We start from the raw sequence: 21429 nt of genomic DNA, 5'->3' as shown, positions 1-21429 counted from the left end.
GGGCTGGAGCCCCTCTGCTGTGAGGACAGGCTGAGAGAGTTGAGGGTGTTCAGCCTGGAGAGGAGAAGGCTCCAGGGAGACCTTTAGAGCCCCTTCCAGTCCCTAAAGGGGCTACAGAAAAGCTGGGGAGGGACTCTGGATCAGGGAGGGGAGTGATAGGACGAGGGGGAATGGTTTTAAAGTGGAAGAGGGGAGATTTAGATTAGATATCAGGAAGAAATTCTTGACTGTGAGGGTGGTGAGCCCCTGTCCCAGGTTGCCCAGAGCAGCTGTGGCTGCCCCATCCCTGGAGGTGTTCAAGGCCAGGCTGGATGGGGCTTGGAGCAACCTGGTCTGGTGGGAGGTGTCCCTGCCCAGGGCAGGGGGTGGAACTGGATGGTCTTTAAGGTCCCTTCCAAGCAAAACTATTCTATGATTCTATGCATCCAGAATGCCCATTTGCCTGTATGTACAGTAGATATGGGATGCTCATAAATCAGCATGGCACAAGTGCAAATCCCTTTGGTCTGTGTTTTGTAAACTCTTGTTTCCAGGTTGCTCCCTGCTCCCGAAGAGAGGGAAGTGGCACAGCCAGCTCGCTGTGCTCTGCAGATGGGTTACCCGTCGCAGCGTTTAGCTGCATCTGGTGCCTGGGGGTTGGATTTTCCTTTCATCAGCTAGCCAGGAGCAGCAGCCGCATTTTGGGGACTGATCCAAACCTCACGGTTGAACACACACAGGCAGAGCAGGAGTCTCCCTGGCCCTGGTCCACTGCAGCAGGATGAGTGCTGGAGCCAGCGCATCTGTTACCCTCTCTGACTTTGAGGCTTTATTGAATTTATTCCTCTCTTCACCAGCTATTCCCTGAATCTCTGGAGTACATGTTAACAGGCAGCTATATGTCAGTGCTGTGAATGCTATATAGGAACATTAAAACAGATTTGGAAATAGAAAATTTGCTTTCAGTGCTAGGAAGAAGTTGGAAGGTGCAAACTCTCTCTGCTACCTGTATGCCTTGAACTCTCACAAAACCAGTTATTTGATAAGACACAGATGAAAGTTTCAAATGTGAATATATTTCAGTTTGATTACATTGCTCATTACTGGCAAAATATTTATATATATATGCTGTTAGAGTAAGGGCATCTAGAAGTCTAGACTGCTTTTACCTCTGTAAAAACCTCCACTTGATCAAACGGGAGTGAAACCACACATTGCTGCAGCTCCATGTAGTAGCGTCAATATTATTTGAAAATTTCTGTAGAAGTTGCTCCTATAAAGGTTGAATGGCAGACTTCTGTGGGCTTTGTCAACCACTCCTTAGACTTCCAAAACCATATATTACAATGTACAAAACATACTGACAGAATGCTCACCATATTTCTCATAGCTCTCCCCTATGGGCCCTAGGACCAGACCTTTCCAAAAATCTTTCAGACTTGCAGAAAGCAGGATTTAGCAGCCGGATCCAGAAGCTCTGAGGTGTTGGTTCTGTTTTTTTCTTCGGATAGGGAATGGGATTTTACTTCTACTGGCCTAAAAGGAGTGTCTCCAATGAACCTCCACGGTGAGGCACCATAACTTGTTTTTGCAGACCCAGAGAGGAAAATAGCCCCATGTAACGTCATACTGAGACACTGTTCATCATCTGGAAAATTAGATGGCCTGAATGACGTTGTTTTCTGCCTTTTTAGTCCCAAGTTTTGCATCTTTGCCAAAGCACTTGAAATCACTGAGATTAACTAGGGTAAAAACTGGTAACTAGTCATGATGAATCAGTGTGACAGAAGTGCATCACAAAATTTTGAATTTCAAATTACTTTTAATTAATCTAATTAAAATTAATTGCTTCTCCTTCTTTGGAGAGTCCAGACCGGAATGAGTATTTTCATCTTCCACATCTAGCCCTTCATCTCTCCTCGTTTGCTTTGAAGTGAGTCTTTACAACACTGACATTAGCTAAGAGGGCTATATTAAGAAAGTGGAAAAGCTCTGCTTGTCTATCACATCCCAGGATGGTTAGCTGAATTTTATAAACACAGCTTTGGTGGAAAGATATTCATTAATGGGAGACGCAGTAAAAAAAAGGTATAGTTTGTGTGAAAGCTCTCAGAGGCATTACAGAACGTTTCTCTTTTCTCTTTAATGACTATGTGCTACTATGACCATTGTCTTTCTACACATTCCTGTTAGTAGATTTTTATTAATTTGGGGTCAAATACAGTGAAAATTCAATAAATTTCTTTTTGTATATATATTTGTGTTTGAGTCTTAAGTAAAACTATGCCTTAATTTAAAAATAGAACTGTTCAAAATGATTGACAGCTGCTACAGTTTCCTTTAAACTCTTTGGAAAGGCTCAATATTGGCTAAGGATATGATTGTCCACACTGGTGTCCATCAAAAGTCAGTGTTTGCCAAGAACTGCCACACGTTACCTTCTGAGATACTGCGGTTTCATAATACAGTAGGTAACTCTTGTCACACCTGTGCTGTTATTTAAGACACAATACTGACCTTGAACAGTGGCTATTGCATATTATCTGCCCGAAAGTGCCTATTGCATGATGGAACTATATAAATAACAATAACACACCATCTACATGCCTTAATTACCATTGAACAAACTTGTTTCACCTTACAGATATTGAAAGGTTTGATGACTTCAGCATTTTCTAAGTGTACCAACTAAAAGCATTTCAGGACACCTGTTGGGATTATATTTGAACACTATACAAGACAGACAATAAATGTAAAATACATGTTCATTTGCCTTTCACTTGCTTTTAATTGTTTTCTTTCTTTTTTTTTTTTATTATTATTAAAGGAAAAAAACTGGTTTTAAAGGCATTTTCTTTTTTTCACAACCAATATTTCATCCTCTGTGGTCCTGCAGTGAATGAATTATTGTGGATTTACGAACATATTAATCATCTCCATGGAAACAGTTTGCAATTTCACAGCACAGGAGTTTGACTTCCCTGCATGACAATGAAAACGGAAGGATCTGAACGAGGGTAGCCGAGGGGAGATAAAACACCCCTTCCTACTCAGGCTCAGTCAAGAGTTATCAGCAGCCGCTCTCTACTCCTGCGTCTGGGAGAGAAATCAGCCCTTCCAGTTTGTGGGTGACTAACAGCGACCACAAGACCTTGGCAATCTGCAGGCAAGAGCTTAGGTCACGTATTGTACAACAGACGCAACGTGCCCTCCATGAAAGACCGTGTTTGTAAGGGTAAATTTGTAATTATTATTTTTTTTTTTTCCCCCGCAATGGTGTTATTTAAGGAAGCAACTATCTAGTTATGTATTTGGTTTGAAACTGGGGACCTCGGGAAATGAGACATATTAACTGCAGAGGAAAAAAAATGTCTGGTATGAGGCTGAAGAGAAGTGTCGATCAATAAGACAAATGTCAGGTGCTCAGTATAAGGGAAGGAAAGTAAATAATGAAATTTTAAAAACATGCTGTAATAGAGCAAAACTCGAAGAGGAAGAAAAAACTGTAAAATGAACCTCACAATTTTTTTAACCAAGATCTCCTGGGACATTGTAGGGCTCTCCTAGTGTTTCTCCTTGTCTATGCAAATGGGAAGGCTTTTAGACAGAAGCATGGGCTACCAGGTTTGAATAGCTTCATGCAGGACCTAATCCCAAGGAAGGGACTTGATTTCACAGAAGATGGCATTCCTCACAGTATCTTTGAGCCTAGACCCCCGGGGCAGTAGCAAGAATTGCTTGTCTTTAAGGGGAGTCGCTTGACAAACAACCAACGGGACATCACTGAGGCACAGGGCTAACCAGAAAAGAAATATCTGTAAATTTAGGGGAGTGAAAGGTGTCTCTCCTGCTATTTCATGGTCTGGTCCTGAGGCTTCCAAATCCTGCATTAATTTCTGTCAAGAGGATTTATGAATGTCTGTCTTTACCTAAAAACAGGATCATGTTTCTTTTAGGCTGCAGTTATCAGAACCTAAAATAGCTGTTAGTAGCTTATCAACAAACAGCCAAATGAAGAGTCCAAGAAGAAATGACATTACATTGATGTAATGAACCCAACTCACAATAGAAACCTGCTGTGAGATGTTCAAAAGAGATTATGAGAGAATATAAATTGAATGGCAATCACCTTCCCCAAAAAAAGGAGTAAAAAAACATATGGATCATAAAGCAAACAGAAAAGAAATGGATGATGATTACAGTCCATTTTCATCATTATTTTATCTACTATTTTGCTCTAAAAGTATCTTAAAACTTTTGTTGCCAAATAAATTTACAGAAATGAGCGACTGTATATAAATAATTTACATTCAGATGATCTTTCGATTTTCCTATCAGGTCAACAAGGACATGGGTAAGAGAGCTTTCTGCTGCCTGAAATTCAAACGGGTATCTTGTATGGATATCATAATGGGACAAACTGATGCACCGAAACTTCCAACCAGCATTGTATTGACTGAGATATTCCTCTGATCACGGTGATAATTAGATGTATGTGATCAAATAACTATTAAACAGAATAACTGTACATGTGGGTAGTGAGTTTTGCGGTGCTGTGCCTTTCCATGGACACTGGCATCCGCACAGCAAGCAACTGGCTATTCATTCCCATCCATTAGTTCACAAGCCATGAACCGACGTCCTGTAACAGTCTGAAAACAGAGAAGTTATCTGGTGACATGAAAATTGCTGAAAAAATGCTTTTTTCTTTTTAAATGCCACATCTCTGCTTTCCCGCATTTCGTTGGACTTGATGTCAGTCGTCTCAAAGGCCCACGGGAAGCGTCCGCTGATGAGGTGCTGGGTGCAGTGATGTGGGTGATGGGGAAAGGTGAAGGACCAGTGAGATGAACCAAAAGTTGTGCAATCGGAAATTTTAGCTTTGCTTTGACCTGCTTTCAGAATAGCTAAGTCTCTCTCTCTGGGTCTTGATGTCAGCCACTGCAAGACTTAACTTCCCAACGCACCCTTGCTGATTAATTAAGTAAATTCTGTGAAGCTATATGGAGAAAAAAAAGTCAAAATTCCATACAAGTATAAAACAACGCAAGTTATAACTGCACGTATCTGGCTTTTGCTTCAGTTTCTGGAGCTCAGACATACACACACTGTGATGAATTATGTTTATTTAAGTATACTGGTACTTTTTCGCTGGTTATTTAGCTTGGGCACAATGCTGCCGTGCACAGCTATGTGGCTTCCAGAGCCAGTGTCTTTGTTACTTTATGCTAAACATTTTAAATGTAGTAAAATTTCTGTGGAATTTCATATCCCTTCTCATTCATCCAAAACTGGAACGAAAAATCGAATCCCTACTTAACTGTCGATGTAGCGATGCATTTAGGGGCCACACAGAAGATCTAGCTACATGCAAGTTGTTACTGCTATATTTACAAGTTAGATGATTTCATGTCATATAGTACTCTGGCAGGGAATCTGTTAGAAACAGCTTACGCATTATTCATGCCTGCTAAGGAGTTGGCCTTTGCTCATCTTCAGTTTCGCCTGTTTTGTCTTTAGGCAGCGCATGGTTGTCCTTCACCATCGGAGTTCACGCCATGTTGAGTTATTCTATTGCCTGGAGTTGCTCCCTCCACTGGTCAGGTTATCCAAAGCCAACTGTGCTTTTCAGTAGCTGCCCGGAGCTCATGAAATGGGAATTAGCTCTGAAGCATCAGATTAAAACACAACCAACACTTATCCCAGAAAGGGTACTCTTAGAAATTAATTATGGTCATAAAGCTGCCAATACTTTCTTTTCATAACATTCAGTCTTATTGCCGAGGCAGAACTGTTCTCTACAGCTGAAGTTCCTCAACTTAGGGACAGACCCCCTGCTTGCTCTCTGCCCTTTGCAGAGGGCTGCCGGCAGGTGCATGCCTGGAAGCCCCTACAGCTGGAGGACACCCATCTCCATCATCTCCCTCAGCTGTGACCATGCTGCAGATCAGCAGAGCACCTTGGGAAGGGAGGGTGGTCCCAGGGAAGTTTTATCAGAAGAGGAAGGGAGGAAGTTGTGAAAGACAAAGCACAGCTATTTGTTGTTGGTGGACTGAAGCTTATGGAAGATTTGGGTGTTCCCTCTAGGCTCTCTCTGGGAATGGGGCATTTGTTGCTGTCAAGGTAAGGAGTCTGAGTTGTAATAAACTCCTCAGTGAATAGGAGACCGAGGCTGGTTTTCCACACCACCGCCCCCTGACCCTGGGGTGTTACTGTTTTTTAGCTGCTCCAGGAGATCTGCCCAGGGTTGCCAAGTTCGGTGTGGTTGCAGTAGCTGTACGTGTACCCAGGAGCTATGTCTGTGATGTGACACCCCGTCGCCTCCTGGCTCTACGTGTGAGTTTAGACTCTGCCCTGCCCTGTCCTGGTGTCAGGGTGGGAGCTGGGTGTTTGCTTTCTCCTCAGCTTTGGGAAGCGGTTCTGCAGGGAGGAGGTTTCCAAGTTGTGCCTTGAGCATAGGGGTGGCTTCCCACCAACCTTTACCTCTCTGTGGTTGAAGAAAGGTGTAGGAAGGGGCCCCGAGAAGAAGGACATGGCTTGCTGACATGGCAGGGGGCTGTAAGGTCTCTCTCTGAATTCTATTTTCATGGCTTTAGCTGCCTCTGTTTTCATTTGCTTTTTTGAGCTCAAAATCCTGTTATAGTGAAGTCTCCTAAAACTTACTGTCCTGATGACTGATTCTGGCCATTAATCGCCTGAGGGGGAGTGGGTCACTTGCTTGGTAGTAAAATGTATTGCCTGTGAGTGAGAGCCCGGGGCAGAGCGGTGCAGTGTGCCGTCATTATTCAGCATTGTGATGGGGCGATGAAGGGTAAACAAGAAGAAAAACAACCACAAGCAGGACATGTGGTGTGGAAGAAAACCTGTGTGGATACAGTAAGGTGGAGAGCAGTCTCTTGCTGGATCCTTTTTCATGAGAAACATCCTATAGCAGTAAAACCACTGCTTTTATTTTCCTTCTTCACTGATCCTTACACCTACTGCCCAACTGGGAGCATTCAGGCAACTTATATGTAGTGCATACTAGAAGAGTCAACTCCTTCCAAGCACAACTTCCTTTCTTTAGGTCCCGAAAGTGGTCAAATAAGACTACTTAAGGCTAACTGTAAGTCCTGGTGGACTGTCCTTATAGCTTTGTAGGCTTCAAAGCAGAAGTTCAGCTTGGTCCATGGCTGCTGAGCCCAGAGGGGTTTTTCTGGCTGAACATCACAGTGCCAAACTTCTCCCCTCTGATGGTTTAGAGAAATATTTGCTGTTACTGGTTTGAGTTGGAACAGACCATCTGGCGGTACCACAAAAATTGTATATGTCCTAGCAGTGTTTCTAATAAATTGAGATTTTTGAAGAGGAAGAGATTGGACAGGCATGTAGTCTTGTTCACAGGTATTTCCCATAGCAGACTGACTTCTGTTGGTCAATCAGCTGGTCTTTACAGGCTGAAGGATCAGGCCCTTGTTCTGATGCATGAAAAACTTGCTAATTATGAACAATGTAGCAGCTGGAGAAAAAAAAAATACCACTACAAACCAGCAGTATGCCTCCCTGAGTCAGGCTTGGCTAATGAACCAGAAGCTCCTCCAGAATGAAGCCTCTAGGACTGGGACTTGAATAATTGCCTGTGGCCAACTTTGCTTTTTTTTTTTTTTCCTTTATTCCCTTTTTTTCCCTTTTCCTCCCATCCTCTGTTGTTCTCTGTATTTGATGGTCTGAAGGTTGCGACTTGTAACAGCCCATTAGGTTTTTGTCTCTGTGCTGCTGAGATGAAGCTCACCAGGATGTAGAAAAAAAACCCAAACCACAAAATCCCTGGGTGGTGGACCCCAAAAAAACTCCTTGAAAAGACAGATTCTTGGATTAGTATTTATTTTTCTTGAAGTTGCAGTTAACTTGTCTGGAAAGGCTATAAAATCAGTCACAGGCCACACTTTATATGCCTGAGAGACTTAAAGATAATCAAAGGAAGATGTTCAGCTTGGTTCCTGCTACTTATCAGATCCTCCAAATTCCTATTGATCTGAACAAAGTTAATTCTATGGGGAAAACAGAATACACCCCTGTTATTTTAACAATGAGGAACCGTTCCTCTGCATGTGGTTCAAGATGATGCAAGACCTGCTTTCCTAATTGATATTATCTTGAGCATTTTGAATGTTCTCCAGAATCCTTATGGTAAGAGGAAAAGTATGAGACATAAAGAACAAAGAATTTGTGTGAGCGTGTGTGTATATATACATTTTCATATGTCTATTATATAAAATGTCTTTTTCCCCTTGTACTTTCAAACTGATGATATGCACTGGTTCAGGTAACGGGTGTCCACAGAGATGTAACAACAAACACTGAACTTTAGTGACAGGGAAAATAATGGCAGCTATTCTTCTAGCCGCTGTAATTTAGCGCGGCAAAACAGTGCTGTTCCCTCCATCTGACCACATATCTGGAGGAAAATGAGTGACACTGCCATTGTTTGTGTTGTCATGAAATTGTTCAGCTACCTCAGTAGCTCAGCTGCATAATCAATCATTTCCAACAATTAAAACAATGCAGTTCGTTGGCAGCTGACAACCCAAAGTGCCAGCTGCCAATTTCTCTAGCTTGCGGGTTTTTTAGTTTTAAAATTGCGCATGGATGGGAGTCGCCCGACATTTCTTTCTTCTCATAATAACTTTTCTTGCGGTGTCTCACAAGCGTTTATCACAGGGCATGACAGACGAGTCAGCACAATTGCTGAGATGCGGTCTGTGTTAATGTGGAAACCATAACTTTTGTTAGTGGCGCAGCAGCGCTCCTCTCAGTTTCTAAATAAGATGGATAAGGAGGTTAAGGAACTGCAGTATCGACTATATTTATAACTTGCTTCTCTTCCTAGTGAAAGAGCATTAGTTATAGTCAGTATTTTCGGTTTCTAAGGAATATATGAATACTGATTTAAGGCTTTTGGTTTAATGTTTCAAAAATCACCAATAATAAAGACTCGATACATCTTGCTGTCATTGATCTTTGGGAATTTATTTTCCTGGAGCAGACCCGCTAAAACTTCCTGTTTTGTGAAACTGTTTCAAGAGAGTGGCTATTTCTATACTACCATTAACTTATTTCTCCAAGTAGCGCCATAACTATATGCATTTCGATGCTTTTCTTGGGGAGTTGTGATGGAGAAATATCATTTGGCTGGAAACCTTTCTGGCTTGTCCTGTTGTATATACTGATGTTTTACTTACATATTATAAACAGTTTAGATTGTATGTGCAGTCCTGCTGTGGCTCAGGGGCATTGCTGGAATCTAAAACCAACTCCTTATGACCAATAACAGCACTTCTAATTATACAAATTAGCATAAGCAAGTCTCACACTGTGGATCATAAATTAATCACAGGTTTGGGGATTACTTTTTTCTTCCCTGCTTGCTCACATGCAAGGGTGTACTTGGATTACTGAATGCTCGAAGAGAAGGAAAGCAGTAACAGTTTTAAACTGAAAGAGGGAAGATTTAGGTATTAGGAAGAAATTCTTCACTGTGGGGGTGGTGAGACACTGTCCCAGGTTGCCCAGAGAAGCTGTGGGGGGCTGCCCCATCCCTGGAGGGGTTCAAGGCCAGGCTGGATGGGGCTTGGAGCAACCTGGTCTAGTGGGAGGTATCCCTGCCCAGGGCAGGGGGATGGAGCTGGATGATCTTTAAGGTCCCTTCCCACCCAAACTGTTCTGTGATTCTATGAAAGGTCCTTGGTTAACAGGAGTCTGACTGTGGCTGCTGCTCAAAGAGCTGGTTTTCAGTGGGATGGGCTAGTAACTGCAGGGCTTATGCTAAAGTCCCGCAGTCTTGTGTCTGGAGGGCTGTTAGGACTATTTCTGCTCAACTGTGGTCAACATCTATTTTGGCACTGGTGGGAACGAATGTTGTTAGTGGAAAAGTTGTGACTTTGCAGTTTTCTTTCTGAGCTGGCTAGCAGTTTTGTCATGTGTGCATATTTGCTCTCATGAGACTGTCCTGCACCATCTTAACCCAGGTTGCTGGGTTGGTTTGTATGAGTTGTGGAGTATTTATTCTGAAGAAGAAAATCCAAACAGAAGATACATATTTTTTTTTTCTCCATGACTTTGTGTCATCTGTCTTTCACATCTTAATTTCTATGATTGTAATGCTCTCAGATGTCATTTCCCTTTAGATTTTAATAAAATCTTCCCTATGTCAATGGCTTTCACTTCAAAACTCCATAACTGGTTAGACTTTGTGAAGCACTTGTAATTGTTCAGTTACTACAAATCTTCACAGAACAAAATCAACCTTACAGAAACGTTCAATGACAGAAATCCATCTGCTTACATTACTGCCTGATTGTGTCTCAAGGTCTGTTTTTCCTTGGTGCTACCACGTGTTGATAGGATTGTGCAGAAATTAGTGTGCTGAACTACATCTAGAAAATCTACAATCAATACATGCATATCTTTTTCAAGAGACTTTCCTTTTTCCTTGCTTTAACTGTATTAAACTTTGCACATTTACCTGAGTATATATTGAACCTCAGTGTCTACTTACCTTGCGAAACGGACTTCGTATTCGATGGCACATCTCAAATATTTGCCCTTTAGAAACTAGGTGGACTTTATTTTAACTTGCCATTTAGTTTGTAATACAAACCAATATATTCTTACACAAAGAGAACTGTATTTTAAAGAATAATAAGGAAGTTGTGGATTTAGTTCTGCCTTCTTGCTACAGTTGTTAGGCACTGATGGTGTCCACTAAGGTTTGAATGAGATCTTTTCTCTAAGGAAGCTAGAAACAAAGCCTTGGTTCCTGTATCTAGGGCCTTGTGGACAGGCTCTTGAATCTGGAAAAGTCTCATTGCTTTGGTCTCTTAGCATGGATTTCTTTCAGGAGCCGGGAATAAATAAAAGCCATCACAAAAAGAATGGAGGAATTGGAGAAGATTGCTGAGACAGTTGTTTCTTGCTTATATCCTTTTCAACTCTTCTGAGCTGGGTTTTTGGTGGGATCTGGAAAAGAGCTGCTCCTTGAATGAGATGTAATCAAAAAGCAGTAGACACCTGATATTAAAGAAACAAGAGTTTCAGACTAAAGAGAAATGAAATAAGGAAGCAAGAAACTCAGGAAAAACAACGTGGTTGAGGCTACCTTTGCAGTAAATGAGTTGGCAGAAGTTTGAACTAGGGCAAAACCAAGTATGATGAGGACAAATTTTCTGGGGCATGTCTCTAAGGTGTCCTGCAAATCTCTGAGCTATTGGAGACTTGTCTCACTGCTCTGGTAAAGAGGTGGCCAAGTCATAGACAATAAAGTTAATTATACAAGAAACCATTAAGTTTGTTCACAGAAGGGCTGTTGAGAAGCTTTAGCTTCCTTGTGATTTAAACCATGCGTTGAAAGTCCTTTGTCATGAATGAACTGCTTCTGAATGTCTGCTCAAGGCAGGAGGGTGAAGTATTTTTATAGTTTTAGTTATTTTCTACGCTTGTGGTTTTTATATGCTAATATGTTTGTTTCTTTCCAGCCTTTAGAATATTCATTTCACAAAGTCTAAAATTTGACACCTGCTGTAGCTTGTATTATCACTTTCACCCTTAGAAACCCAGAAATTATTAAGGTGGAGTAATTGCTATCCGATTATATAATAACTACTTTAATCCAGCAATCATAATATGATTTAAAATGAACCCTTTTGTGCCATTGATTTCAGAATAATTACTGTTATATTGTACTTCTGCAAGAGTTATTCTCAGTTAACCACTTGAAAATAACATGCTCTACTTATTGAAAAAAATAAATCTGATTATCCCCCAAAGCTCAATATTCTTCCTACATCTGCGCTTCAATTGTATGGAGGCATACGATCGTAATGTTTGCTGGTGACCTGAGAGATGCTGAAATAGGCTCCTTTCTGCATCCACTCTAGGAAATACCAATAGGCGTAATACCTAGTCCAAAGTAGCCTTTTTTTTAATGGTGGCTTTTTTCCCTCTGAACCAGGGGCATGGTCACTGTTCAGGCCTCATAGGTCTGTCAATTATGTTTAATCGTGAAAGAGCAATAAAGACACAAGGAATATATTTTCCTTTTTTCCCCCTTTTCCTGCCTCCTACCTCTGACTTTCAGTTGTCTCTCTATACATAAAGTTTCCTAATAAGACCTTCAAATTAAGATCTGTTAGTCTCTTTGAAGTAAGAGTGACAAGGAAGGAGAAGATGTCCATAATTAGAGATATGAAGAAAAATACCCTGTGGTTGTTCACAGGTCTGTGGGAGCATTGCCATTTTAAGTGCGGAGCCCTTGTGTAAGTCTTTACAGAAATGGAAGAAGAAATTTTGACCTTGTTTGTCTGTAGAGCCATTGTAATCAGCAATGAAAGAAGATGGTGACACATCAAAGAGCACTTCAAGCCAGCACGGAAAACTATCAAAATAGTAATGAAAAGGAAAAGTCCTTGAATTCTCTGTCCTGCTCTGAGGGCCCTGAATTGTGTGATTGCACAACAGAGCCTGAATGGTGGTAAGAGAAGGGAAAGCGGGGGGTGGTGGTGCTAGCGAGTTCAACGGAAAAGTCAATCAGTTGTTCTTCTGAACTCTTAAATTCATATCTTGCTGGGAAAGAGGATTCTCAATGGGGAAATAATGTGAAAATTGTGCATTCTCAGCTTTTCCTGATTTCACATAGCCTTTTGTGTGGCCCCTTCCTTCCTGTATTGCAGAGATGGAGCGCAGGGAAAGGTGTTTGACTATGCATTCCCTCTTCACCTTCCCCAACTGAGAGAGCAGCGAAGAGTTTTTCTTCTTTAGTTACTGACGAAACTTTTATCAAAGAGATGAGAGTTACTACATTCTCCATCTGAAAATTACTTAGATGGAACAGATTGATAAGTGGAAAATCTTAGGGTAAAAAGAATGACAAGACACTAATATTTTACTGAAACATGAATTTAGCTGTAGCATTTATTTGTTGCCAATAACTTTAATGAGTTAACAGCTCTTTATCATGGGAGATTCAAATTTAAATCTCAGATCTTCTTTATGGCTCGCTTTTAGAGTGCCTACAGGAAAAGATATTGTTAAAAGAGATCCAAGTTTTACAACTTTTGTTATATGTAGACAAGACTGTCACATCTTTTCAATGAGCTCAAGAATATGGGTCAGCAAATTTGAGAACACATGAGCAGGCTGATAAAACAAAAGTGAAAGACTGACTCATGTGTCAAGTAGTGATGTTGCTGCAAGATTTTTCTTGTCTCCTGCAGTATGAGGAGTGGGTAAATAATTTACAAAACTCATGTTAGTCCTTCTGGTGATACTAAATGATTTTTTCATAAATTTATAAATTTCTTCTGGGAAGAGCTTTCAATGGTTTTGGAGCTGTGGTGTTGAAGCATGTGTTCCTTTGGTCTATTTAGTTTTAAATAAGTGGTTTGCCCTACTCCTTCAAGGTGTGTAGCTCTGCTGTTTGCTGTTTCTGAAAGGTCATGCTGAAAATCCCAGCTACTTGACTAAAATATAGCATATTTTAAAGTACATTTCAAATTGTTATTGAAAGGTAAAGTGAATTATTATTGAAAGTGTAAAGCAAACGCTAATTGAGTCAGAAGTTACATTGCTTGTACTCTTTTTCCTCCTGTGCGTAGCAAAAGAGCAATACTAATCTCATTGAAATATATAATCTTCTTTGATAGATCCCCACGTCCATTCAACCCTTCTGAACTTAGTGCTGCAGCACTGGGGTGATGGTTTTCTGGGCAGATTCTCCCATTCGATTCCGCCATTAATATCAGACTCTGTTCATCTGTGGAAGTGTTGACATTGCCACTGGGACACTGCCATCTGACCTCGCCGGCCACGGATGGTTTATAGTGGTTATTGCTCCTCTGTGTGCCGGTGACTGCTGTCTGTCTGGAACACGGGCAGTGTCTCAGGGCGTAGCGGGGAGGCTCAAAAAGCCTTTACACACTTCTCCTGTTTATCTTAACTGTGGTGCTCAGGTCACTGCCAGAGGAAGGCATATTTATAGCTTGAATATTTTATTTGTGTTGCCTTCCTGAGGGCATCTCTCATTCCTTCAGGTTCATTGGGCTCCATGAGACTCTGAGACATGGTTTCTTTGCTTCAGGCAGAGTTCCTCAATTCAGTGCTAGTCTTCCCTTACAGTGTTTACAGAATTTATTTTTTTTTCTTCTAAATATGCATCACCCTTTGGATTTTATGTATGAAGAGCACCTTCTGCTTTTTGGCACTTTCTTGAAACCCTGAGGAAGTTTGAGGAATGGCTTGTTTTGGATCATCTTTCCCTTGTTTCTTTCCTAAAGCCCTTCTATTAAATTAAACAAATAGGTTATTGATAGCAGTCCTCTTGATCCAGGTCAGCCTCCAGTGCTCAGAAATGATTGCAAAGCTGCTGTGAGTCCATGTCATCGTGATTCTCTTAAATGAAGTGAGGGAGGTGAGCAGCAGAGTGATATCTGCTGCACCTGCATGGATCCCCACCACCCTTTAGTTCTCCCCTGGAGTCAAACCCTGGCATGTTTATAATGCATTTTTGGCATGTCTTCACCAAGACTTTCCTGTTGGATTTCCTGCTTATTGGAAGGAGAGAGCTGACAGTTACCTCTGTGGGAATTTCTTGGGTTTCAGATTTTTTTTTCTTAGGAAAATCTGTATATGAAGAGAAATTATATGTCTAGGCAAAAGCAGTTTATTGATGTTCAAAATCTAATTTAAAAATTATGTTCTTTCAGTTTTCAAATGAAGGCAATGAATTCAAAGCTTTAATACACTCTGTGGAAGGAAAGCTTTATATCCCGTTCTCCTTTTGTCCTCATCTTGTCTCCCTTCTTATTTCCTAGACTTTTTAATTACCATTTCAATACTCCTCCCTCTCCCTTAACCTTCCCTCTCCCACAAGTTTTCTTTCACCAGTTAGAAAAAGGAGAAAACAAAGTTGACTATTATTCTGTTGTTCCCAGAAGACAGCAGAAAACAGGTAGTAAATAGGGCTAGATGATAAGTAGTTCCATCCTTTTCCATGGAAAAATAAGGAAGAGATGGATGTGTTTGGTTTTTGCTTTTCTTTTCTTTACTCTGATGTGCCCTTTCTTCTATTCTTGGGTATCTTCCTTCACCTACCGGAATTTTGAAACTGCTCATGTTACTGTAAAAATCATTAGGCTCAAATTTGTGACAAATATTTACTGTTGACCTGGTAATAGAGACAAAACCCCACCAAGTCTGATGGGAGAGGTTGACGATGAGCAGGGATGATCAGGGTCCTCAGAGCGGCAGGTGGCAGACTCTGCTAGGCCACCTCCATCACAGCTGTGGCTTGAATGGCAAGTGGGTGGCCTCATTCAACGACAGCACCACGAACCTCCCATACTGGAGCTGCCTGCTGAACAGTATTGCGTAAACACGGTTCTCCAGCAGGGACCAGATGCACCTACTGAATAATTGCATTTGGATTTCATTGCTTCATATTTTTAAACTTAAGCCCTAAAATGCTGAGACAGCTAAGTGTGTTCTGAGCCACTTTACAAATCCCAATCATTCAAACACATGACCTGTGTTGATTAGTAAATACTCTTCAGTGTTTTTGCAAGAAAAGGATGACTTCAACACTATTCTAGGCTAGGATTTACAAGACTTTGTCATTAAATATGCATTTTTATGCTGTTTCCACAACATGACTTTCATTTTATTGCTAAAGTGGTATAAACTCCACTGTGAACACTCCCAGACTGCTATGAAATGCTATTTATAGAAGAAACAAATGTAGCTGCAATCCTATATTGATGCTTTACTGGCGCAAGTTAAGCTGTATTTCATACCTGACAATTATGAACAGAAAAGCAAGAAAATGAATTGCTGTTTCAAGTTGACTGTGGGTTTCATGTGGTGTTGTAGGAGATAACATCAAGTAGTGACTAATAAGACTACGTATCAGGATTATTTGAATTACTAAATCAGGGTGACAGTAACAAATTGTCCTTTTATGCTGTCTCTGTAATTAGATGAACCATTCCCAGTTGTTATTGCTGAAATGGTATTTTCAGAGGACCGCAACTACAGCCTTAGCTGAGAACTTGGACTCAGAGGCACCCCTTGAATGACTTGAGTGGTTGAGCACTGCATGTGAAGCACAGGGAGCCACAGTTTCCATGCTGAAGGGCTGCTGCACGCCAGTAGTTGTCACTGGTGCTGGTGTAACTGCCCAGAAAGAACTGGGCTCATCTAATCAAATGATCTTATCTTCTGACCACGCAGAAAGACCTGTCCTCACTGTGATGGTGAATACCATGAAGGGAAAGGATGTAGAATCAAGCATCAGAAGGTTCTTGCACTATGTACTGACTGCATCTCTAAACTTATATAATGGGATGTAAATCCCTATGTTCTACACTTTGTCCAAAACATACTCTGTAACTATTCAATTTTTTAAACGTTTTTTTTGTCCCTGTTGAAGAAAAACCTGGTGACGTCAGTCCAAGTGGGCCAATGTTCTCTTTTCCTTCCCTGTGTCAGGGGCTGGGGACAGCAGTAAGACTAGCGCCAGCAACAAGCACAACTAGTAGCTCCTCAGGTTTTGGAGATCTCAGTGGTGCTGAGGATACCAATATCTGGTTGCGGTGACTTTGGGCTTTACAGTCAATTTTTTGTTATTGGTCTTCTAAAACAAAGACACGTCAAATATTCCCAAATGCCTCTTGCTCATTTCTTTCTTCCTCTTCAATGCTGCATAATGGCAGTAGGAAACCGCTGCTGTCAGTTAATCCTCTGAAAACCTGGAGCCCTTGTAAGAACTGCTGGATTTCTTGAGCTGATTTCAGAGTAGTGTGTTCTGGAGGAATTAAATATGACTCTAGGTTAATATCTTCTAAAGAAAAAAAACCTTAAAGCAGGAAACTGACCTCACTCTATGGTCACTGGCTGATCCAGTTGTACCCAAGCAGTTACCCCAACAAACAGGGATTTTTCTCAAAGGATCACGAACTCCAGCTGGATTAGTCTCAGGTCTGGGCTAGATGGGAGGCTTCATTTCTCTGCATAAGATGTACAGAACACGGAATAAAATACTCCTGTCAGAAGTAAGTATTTTTCTTCCTTCTATCTTAGGTCCAGAATTTGCAGACTTTGTAGCTGTCTATGGGTACTAAAGCGTTTGGCGCTTAATGGCTATTTTCCCCTTCTTTATATTTCAAAGTGATTTCTTTGTATATGTAAAAAAAATTCTTTGTGATGTCCTTAAGTGAAATCATACAAAAACAGAGCATTAGATAGTAACTTGATGTTAGTAGGCTTGAGAATTACTGTAGCAAGCATATGGTTTAACAGGGATCAGGCAAGAAACAATTTAGAGTGATTTCCCCAAAATTTTGAAATTATAATCTGGATAAATGCAGAAAAATTGCATATGCATCTTTCTCATCCCAACACAAATAAGTATATTAAGCTAAGAACTAGAAATTAAATTGATATCAAAAATACAAGTGAACTGATGAAAACCATTGTAATCTGCAATTCCTTATGATTAAATCCCGAACGATAAAACACATTGCTACCCCTAAAGCTTTGTAAATTAGTTTGTCTCAGCAAAGCTTCTATGGGTAGATGGTAAATCGTGTTAGTTCTCATGTCGGGGTAATTACACGGTTCTGAGCTCTTGATTGTGTGGCTGCAAATAACAACTTTGCCTGTACTTTCTTGACATATTGAGTTTGAAGAGCTCCTGTCTCCAAGCAGTCCATTGCCATGCTGAGATCTATTTTGTCAATGACTACAGGATGCTTCACTCAATATGCATATCTGTTGGGAAAGTGCTAATTTTCCTGGCAAGTGAAGGACTGAACATCTGCCAGTCTTCACTTTCCAGGCAGCAAACAATGTGAGGAAACCACTTTCCATGCTGTTGAGGTGTCAGCGCTGTCACAGCGCATATTAAAACTGAACAGGAGATATATTCATTCTGAAGCGCTGGATGGTCACTTTGCTAAACTAGGTAGCCTGATTTTGTCAATAAATTAAGACTTAATTTAATAGTATGACTTGGGTTTTTTTGAGAAACTAAGCAGTTATAGGATAGATGAGCAAATGGATTAAATGCAGCGCTTTCCACCCCATCCTCAATTTAAAATAATAATAAGAAAAAAAGAAAAGCAAAACACTAGAAAAACCAAACACGCCAATGCCAAACTCAAGGAGCAAGATCCCAGACCCCAGGAGTATTTTATTTAAAAATTTCTTTTCTGCAACTCTCAGTTAATATGGTTTTCACAATGAGACTGTTGAATATCTGCTGTATTTGGGAAATCAAGGAAGACAAGGCTGTTTGGAAAAGTGTCTGTGTGGGGAGGGAGCCCTGTTCAGAGAACACCACCCAGCTGTCTTACAAGTTTCAGTGTAATCAGCTCTCATTATAATGTGATATCATGTGTGGAGGAAGGTTATAAAAGCAAATGGAATGGTAGCAGGTTCTTCTATAGCGCAGCTAATGTACAACATAACTATTTTTTACATGCATTGTTGGAAGAAAAGAATTCTTTAAAATAGAGACTTTATTTATTTATTAATCTTTAATCTAATAGCGTGTTTGTTGCAGAGAGGCCCTGGGAAATGGTGTGCTCTATAGAGAGCAGCCGCCTCTGATCCTTGTGCGTGGGAGGCCAGGTGTGAAACAGTGCTTGTCCCTCTAGAGAGGATGGGTGAGAAAATTCCATGGTGTGTGGTCATGTGGCAACTACGTAAGATAAATAAATTCTCTGTTAAACTGTCAGAACTCACCTGTTAAACCTTTTACTTACTTCTTTGAATGCATGTTTAAGGAAAAATAAATATCTCTTCAGACAGTAATAAACCTACCAAAATGAGGAAGGTACATACATCTGGTCCAGACCAGTTGAATATTTATTAAGCTGGCACTGGATTTTTGGTCTTGCTTGATTATTATTTTTTTCCTTCCTGCTGAAAAAAAAAAAAACCCACATACCAGTTGTCCATGGAAGGAGGAGAACTATCTCAGTGTTGAGTACTTTTCAAATCCCTATCTTGACCTGAGTGACTTCAGCATGCTATTTGATTTCTATATTTGTAAAGAAAATTCTTTAGTTTGGACCATAATAATATATAGTACATGTCAGGGCCTGCAGCTGGGCTGAGGGAGCTCTCAGAGCATGAGTCAGACTTCTGACAACAGCCGCTTGGGCAGCATCATTGCATGTTGGGAAAATTAAGGACATATCTTCTTGTTATAATTATTAAGCGCTTGTAACTCTCTTTCCCCCTGTGTCGTTGTTGGGAAGTGCCACACGTTGGCTGACAGCTGGGAATTTATAGTGCGTGCGTGCTCTGAAGTAAAGAGTTTGCAAGGAAAATTACAGTTGCATCTATGAGGCTTAGAAATGGGAATATATTCTCAATTTATTTAACAAGGCAGTTAGTGCAAAGCCTTTCTTTCATGAAGTGACAATTAAATATCTCATGTTGAAGAAATGTTACTAAATCCCACTCAAATACTAAAGGGGAACTTTCCCATCAAGTTTTCGGGCCACAGGTATACCAAGCAACAAGTAAAAAGCAAGCAAACTATCTGGCTGCCAGAAACACTTGCAATAAATTACATATGTCAATTATAAGCCAAGGCCTTTCCAGAGGAACAATTCTTCTCTAGGTCTGGTGAAGGGAGCAGAGCGATGCTTCTGTGCATCTCTGCGGCCAGTGTTGAGTGAAGGCTTCACCCTTCGCTACACCGTATGGTTGGGAATGCAGTAGGTGTTAGGATATTTGCTACTGCTAAGATAAAAGCATGTTAAGAAATCTGTCTGAAAATACCCATTCTCCTCTAAGACTTTTTCTCTAGCTGAAAATACCAGCAAAGGACAGTCTGCACAAATGAGGCTGCTGGATGTAAAAAGTGATGGAACAGCAGAACTACTCTCATGCTTCTCCAACATTTGCTTAAATAAAACCTACTCATTAATTTTTTTTCACCCATGGCCTTCCTTTCATGTATACCTCATGTGTTGCTTTTCATTTCAAATTTTGTCATGGATTTTACCGCTGGGCTTGTAGGCGTGAGTCTCCAAGTACTTAAACCATGTATGGATGAGATGCATGAAGCACAACTTGCAACTAGTAGCTAAACAAAGCTAACCAGCACAGATCACTTTTTTTTTTTTAACAATAGATGTAATCAGATAAGAAATACTAATCCCACAGAATGATAGGGGTTGGAAGGGACCTCTGGAGATCATGTAGTCCAACCCCCCTGCCAAAGCAGATCCCTCTGTATAAAACACTGGTTCTTCTAATTAAAATGTTGCTTTTTATACCAAAAATAATGTTGAGGGAGTAGCTGTTAGAACAGCAAAGGTTAGGTAAGCCATTTATACTGAATACTTAAATAAATCTTCTGTTATGGCTTGTCATTATCTCACAGTATCTTTGTGTTAAAGAAATATATCTGACATTGAGTTAAATCCTCTAGTTCAAGGCATTTCTGTTGAGATGCATTAGATACGCACGCTGCAAGTAAAGCGTACTCAGAGACAGGCCAGTATCCTGCCATAAATTTTCACTTTGGCAAGTAAATTGTATTGTCAACAACAACTTTTTTTTTTTCTTTCCCCTCAGTTTTCTTGGAAGTGTTTGGGGGTCTAAGCCGTGATTGCTGTGCTACTGAAGCTGAAAAGGATGTTGATGTGGAAAAGTATTAAGCCACGCTGTCTGCGGTGGGGTTGATGTTCTCTTCTTTGCCCTTCTTCTGTGAAAAGTTATTCACGGAGGTATATCTTAACCCACGGGAACATACGGCGTCATTTCTAACAGTTACAGTCCGGGAAACTTAATTTTTGTGAACGAGATACTGAATCCAGTGTGTCAATACATATTAGGATAATAAAACCTTTCCCCCCCTCTTGTCCCCCACCCCGTTCTGATTTTAAATAAATAAATTCAGTAGTAAAATGATAAACTACTGTCTTATACATGATCTGTATTTACGGAAGTTGGACAGGAACATTGAACAGCACGTTGTATCTGCCTACTTGCTTAATCTTTCTTTCTCCATCTTAGGAAAATTGATTCCCAAAATTGGGTAAGAAATGCAATTGTGGGGAAGAAAGGGGAGCCTTCCCCCCATCCCAATTTGTTATTTCTAGTATGTGCAGAGACAACTACTATCACGTTAAAATGTCAACAAAATAGAAAGAAAAATGGTTACTTTTTCGGTGATAATTCATGTATAGTAAAGCAGTTGCTCTGGGTACATTTAAAAACTGCAGAGATAGGTCTTTAGCTTTATATTAAATAACTTTGCTAAGCCCCACCTCAACAGGTCACCTTGTTCTCGAATTATTAATCTGTGTGATGTTTCTGGTAACTTTGAAGCATAAAATTTGGCCTTTGTGCCTTGATGCTCAGGTTTGTGCTCTAAACTGGATGTATATACCTGGGATTAAT

General features: G+C 40.6%; 1 long non-coding RNA gene across 1 annotated transcript; it reads left to right on the top strand.

Moving 5' to 3' along the window:
* The first annotated feature begins 5988 nt into the window (after positions 1–5988).
* On the top strand, positions 5989–21005 carry LOC141745046 (uncharacterized). Its single transcript, XR_012587650.1, has 3 exons — positions 5989–6102; positions 6203–6315; positions 20602–21005. It is a non-coding gene; the product is annotated as an uncharacterized LOC141745046 (long non-coding RNA).
* Positions 21006–21429: the final 424 nt, after the last annotated feature.

This window comes from Larus michahellis, chromosome 6, assembly GCF_964199755.1.
Source record: "Larus michahellis chromosome 6, bLarMic1.1, whole genome shotgun sequence".
Classification (NCBI taxonomy): domain Eukaryota; kingdom Metazoa; phylum Chordata; class Aves; order Charadriiformes; family Laridae; genus Larus; species Larus michahellis.
This window is presented reverse-complemented; position numbering and strand designations above follow the sequence as displayed.